The following is a 6,000-nucleotide window of genomic DNA, read 5'->3' as shown; positions in this document are numbered from 1 at the left end:
CACCAGACTCCTTGTTGTTTTTGTAGATACAGACTAACACGGCTACCCCCTGATACTTTATGCTATTTTAAGTGTGCCTGGTGCTTATAACTGGGAGTCAATGTCCCTGTTCCAAAGAGCTTATGCGCTGAATAATTTTTCTTACTAAACCTGCTGCAGAGTGAGCCTCATCTTATCTTAGCCTCCCCATCTCTGTGTAGAAAAAGAGCCAGGAGGTGGAAATGGAGCTAGAGATGGAAGGTGTTTTAATGAAAGAAAAATCAGAAAAAGTGTAAAGGAAGTGTGTCAGGGAAAAGCTGAGGTGAGCCAGAATAGGAGAAGAAAGGGAGTGTAAATAATATAAAGCAGAGGTTCTCAAATTGTGGTCCATGGACTGAGCTCCATTCAGGTAGTCCACGGATAGTTCCATCTAAGGTGCGTTCCTGGGCGGCTGCCACAAGAGAATGAAGACAGGTGTGGCTCCACTAATTAGGTGCCTGGACCCTGGAGAAGATGCACATGTAAGGTGAGGTGGTGGCCTTGGGTGAAATAGGGGATAGATGGGAGGGGGCAGTAGGATGAGAAGAGGGGATGGGGGGGGGGAGTTTGGGACGTGCAGGGCTGCGGTGGCCAGAGAAAGAGGCGACTTTCCCCAGCTCCTGGGCTGCGGCTGCCAGGGAGAGACACCCCCCTCCTTCCCAGCCCCAGCTTGGGGGCTGCCGCGGCAGGGGGGGGAGGGCACATCCATCGCATTACAAAGGTAAGACTACTGATATTAAAATATGAGTTGTGTGCTTTTATTTGTAGAACAAAAAAGGTTTGTTTGTTTTTAGATAGCGCTTTGGATAAAAGCGCTTTACAATCGTTAGCTAACGGTACAAATAACATTTGGAAAGATCGTTAAGTGGTCCGCCGAGATCCTCAACAATTTTCAAGTGGTCCGCAAAAAAAAAAGTTTGAGAACCACTGATCTAAAGGGTTCTTCATTAGTGTGCTTGCACAGTGCTTTGGCTTTGTATGTGACGACTCTGTATATGTTTAATGCATTTTAATCTAAATGGCAAAGGTGTAGTTTTTTCTAAGGTAATTATAGTGCTTTTCATCTCAAAGAGCTCTCCATTAGTGGGGATCAGGAGCCAGGCATATAAAACAGTGGGAAATTTTGCTTAGGACACCAGGGGAAACTCGTCTTCTGGAAAGCACTGTGGCATTTTTCTGTCCATGCAGAGCAGATAGATATACAATTTACTGCTGTGTTGAGCTTTACAGAGGTACAGCTTCATCCATTCAGAAATTAAAGCTGATGCAGAATGTGGCACCTGGCTGGTTATGTGGACTGTCTCACAGTGATCAGAACTGACTGCCTATTAGTTTCCAGGTGGAGTTTCAGGTGTTGGGTTTGATGTACAAAGTACTAAAAGGCTCAGTGATCTGATGGCCTTCCTGGGAGGACTCATCATATTTGAGAACTTAATTTAGCTTGCTCACTCCATGAAAATATAAAGATTTTTTTTTTCTGGTTTGGGGAAATTGGACCCAATTTGATACTCTGGCAAGAGTATAAAAATATTGTAGAGGAATAAATAGTACTTTTCAGAACTGGAAGGTGGAAAAAGAACATTGCAGAGTTCTTGGCTTGAGAGAAATTGTGCTTTATAAACATACTCTTGAAGATGGATTTGAACTCTTGGTTGAGCTCTCAACTGAATAATTGCTTTGTATGATTTGAAACATTTTGAATTATTTAAATTCTCATTTGCTGTAATTGAATAACATTGTGGTTGGTGATTTAAAATGTTTAATTATGACATTTTATTAAATTCTCTTTTGTCTTTTCTCATGTCAGTTTTACTTTTTACTTTAGCAGATTCCTTTAAAATATGTGAGCCCAATACAGGAGTGATGTTAGCTTTCTATGTTCTGATGTTTACCATTGTTCAAGAGAGTCTAAAATGGTGTAACTAGCATATGAGGGAATCAGAAAAAGGTGCAAATTAAAGGTCTATTCCAAATTGCACCTTCTTTTCCTTGCTAAATTCCTCTCTTCTGGCCACTTGGTGTGTGAATTGCACTAGAATTGGTTAGACTCCCTTACAACACTTGCTTATAATCAATGGACAAATTCAGAAGTGATGTATATGGGAACATATAAATTGCAGGTTAGTAAGTGGCTGCAAATCTAAGGGAGTTTACAACGAGTCTAAATTTGGTGCATCAGACATTTTTGAGAGGGCCACAAAAAAGTGTTGCTCTAGCTCCCCTCTTGACTCAGATCTACTTTTGAATTTTGCTTTGTTAAATCTAAAGACTGCCTAAACATTAGTAATACCTGTGAAGATCTTTTTAGGACATTGGATGTCTCTCCATCACATTCCAAATCTCAGCTGAAAACATATCTTTGTCCCTTTCTGGTATCTTGTAACTCCTCTCTGTGCTGTTCTCTCTCTAACTTTATTATTTGGCTCTGGCATAATTCAGAATAACCTAAATATGAGGATGGGAAGGGTTGTTGGTTTGGAAAAAGGGATATGGTTCCTGCCATATACATTGTCTAGGAGGAAAGAGACCACAATTTCAGCATGGACAGAAGCATATGTGTACAAGGAAGAAAGATTCACACCTTTTTCAGGTTCCTTGGCATTCAAGGGCTAAACCAGAATGTGTTTGCTCTCTGCTTCTTTTAGTTGTCCTAATATTACAGTATGGCATGGTGATAGGAGAGCAGGGCACTAAGTTTTTTGGAGACCCACACACCAGTTGGTGGATAACCAAAGGAACAGACATAATTTCTGATGCAGGTTTAATTGATTTCTTGTTGAACTAGGGGTCATTTAGGGTTAGAGCAGGAGAAGCCCAAGGGTCCTCTGAAACCCCTTGTTTTCAAAATGTATAGTTCAAATTTGACTTCAAGGTTCTATGCTTCCATGCTGTTCTGTGTGTGCGCTATACAGTATCATAACCTCATCAATACACTAAGGTATGAATAAACAGCTGTTCCTCTCTCATCTATCACACAGCATGTTTTATGGATTATTACAGTGACATTTTACTTGGGTTCCTTATATGCCTAAAAATGTTCCACTCTTAATGTTATGTCGTTACTAGTTCTAGATTGAGAAATTTATTGCAATCACAGTGAGACATTCATTTTTAGTTTAATAAAACAGACACTCACTTTATTACACCAAACCTGTATGTAGCCTACTACCAAAGAACAAGGTTTACACTTCTTATGGATCAGAGCCGTAGTTCTTGCATCTTTTACTCTTTATAGGCTATTCGTTAAGCTCAAAACATTATTCACTGAGATGTCAAATCAGTAGGTTTAAATAGTACAAATCACACAAGAGGTCACTGAATAAAATGTGTTCAAATTATTCACCAGATGGTTGGTGGTAGCCATTTCATAATAGGTAGAATATTGTTTTTTGACTTGCAACCTGTAGATAAGTAATGCTTAATATTTATATAGAATAAAGATCTTTAATAAGGAGCTATCATTAAAAAGCTTTAAATAAAAAATGAATTGAACTCTTAATTCAGAAAATGGCACAGGTCAAGAAAGGAGAAAAATACAAAGAATAAAAGCCATGAGAGAGAGATTCATGGCCCAGATCTGATGTTTGCAGATATCCAGATTCAGAAAGCCTCCTTAGATATCAACTAGAAGGCATCTACAAAGGAGAAATCCAGCTTTCTTCCAGGATTCTTGTCCCCAGACTAAACAACAACTGTCCTTAAAGCCATCCCTAAAACATCATTTCATTTGGGTTCCTCATCCAAGCAATAAATAAGAATCCCAAAGCTTAACTCAGGATTTGGTCCTCGTGAGCCCAGCAAAAGTACCAAACTAGATAATTTCTAGACTCAACTCTTCTTGCTAATTTGACAATTATAACTAGACGTTTTCCCTTTAGGTTCAATTTGAACCACTGGCTACTATTCATCTTAGGAAGGTTTTGTTTGCCTGCAACATGAAAGCTAAACCAATTAGAGATAGGACACAACTACTGTAAGTTGTGTTTAGGAACTGCAGTTGGTGGGAAGAACCTGATAAATGAAGGGCCAGAAGGGACAACTATAATTAATTCCTTTTGAACTAGAGCATATCTTTTTAGAAAAACATCCAGTCTTGATTTAAAAATCGCCAGTGATGGAGAATCCACCACAATCCTTAGTAAGTTGTTCCAATGGTTAACTACCCTCACTGTTAAAAATGTGCATCTTATTTCTAGTGTGAATTTGTCTAGCTTCAATTTCGAGTCATTGGATCTTGTTATGCCTTTGTCTACTAGATTGAAGAGCCCTCTATTATCAATTTTCTGTTCTTCATACAGGTACTTATGGACTATGATCAAATCATCCACCCGTAACCTTTTCTTCCTTAAGCTAAATAGTTTGAGCTCCTTGAGTTTTTTAATATAAGGAATGTTTTCCAATCCTTTAATCACTTTCATGGCTTTTCTCTGAACCCTCTCCAATTGTTCAACATCTTTCTTGAATTGTGGACCCCAGAACTAAAAGTATTCCAATACTGGTTTGCACCAGTGCCAAATACAGAGGTAATATAACCTCTCTGCTCCTGCTTAGTATTCCCAGGTTTACACATCCAAGCCCTTTTGACCACACCATGATCTGGGAGCTCATGTTCAGCTGATTATCCACCATGATCCTCAAGTCCTTTTCAGAACCACTGCTTTCCAAGACAGAGTTCCCCCATCCTATAAATATGGCTACATTCTTTGTTCCTAGATGTATGACTTTATATCTTACCATATTTGCTTGTGGATTGCTCTGTATCAGATAGACTCACAATACACTGACAGAGATAGGGGGAAACTGTATCCTTCAAACTGAACAATACTGTATTTCATGACTTATAGATATACAGACTCATGCACAACACCCTATTACATACATGCTGCTCACTGATTGGCCCTCATAGGTATATATAGTAAATATAAGAAAAGGAATTGGTGTGTGTGTTTTTTCCTTCCCTTACATGTGCTGTTCATGCAGCTGTCAAAAGGGATAAATTCAGATGTTGTGCAGAGTATTTTAGAATGCATTGTTAATTTACCTGGGGGATCATCAGGCAGAGCTAATTATCCTGTAATGAGGCTCCTGAAGCTGACTGCAGTACAGACTTTTGAAGGCATCCAATTTATTAGACATCATAATTTGTTTTGACATTCTTCATACAGCTAAGATGTGGATGCCACAAATGTTTGTATGCATCAAAGACAAGATGGGAAATCAGACACTGTTAAGACAGGAGAATTATATAATAGTTATAGTAATGAGAACTAGTGCTACAAAGATGGAAGATGGGGGGTTAATTTTACTGATTATCAGTTTGAGTGCTAGCAGGTAAATAAGGATCTTAGCACTCAATATGAAAATAAGGAACCTGTAAAGTCAAGGTAATAGATACATATTGTGTTATTTCATGGTATTATTGGAAAGGTTTATATCCAGTTCTAACGGTTTCCTAGAGCCACGCTAACTGCACCTCCAGCTATGATCTTGTCAGTTTTTCCTAGCGAAACATAGGCTAGTTTAGTACATCGGTGAGAAACCTCTTGGGGACAAACAGGTGCTATAAGAAGGAGTGTTGGTGGTCCAGTAGGAGGACTTCTAAATCAGAGGAGGACACTATCCTGATATGGCGCTGGCTGCACTGTGTTGCTGACTTTTTAATTAGATGTAATTCTGAGATTCATACCTCCCCCATGGCACTTTTTTTTTTTAAAGAGTAGAGATGTTAACCCCAGCACTGGACCAAATTCCAGTTTGCATAATTATTTTATTTACCTAAAATTCCTCTGCAGTTTCGATTAGATAGGGTATGCTGCACTTCTGGCCTAATTATTCTGTAGTGTTTGTGTCCAGTTAATGGGTCCTACATTGCTAGGTAAAATAACTCCAATATAGTAGACACACACTCTAGCTCAGCTAGTTATGGGTTTGATGCAGGAATTACTGTATGAAAGTCTGGGGCCTGTATTATGCAAGAAGTCA

This window comes from Terrapene carolina, unplaced genomic scaffold, assembly GCF_002925995.2.
Source record: "Terrapene carolina triunguis isolate 2854851 unplaced genomic scaffold, T_m_triunguis-2.0 Scaffold95, whole genome shotgun sequence".
NCBI classification, from domain to species: Eukaryota; Metazoa; Chordata; order Testudines; family Emydidae; genus Terrapene; species Terrapene triunguis.
Note: the sequence above shows the minus strand (reverse complement) of the source record.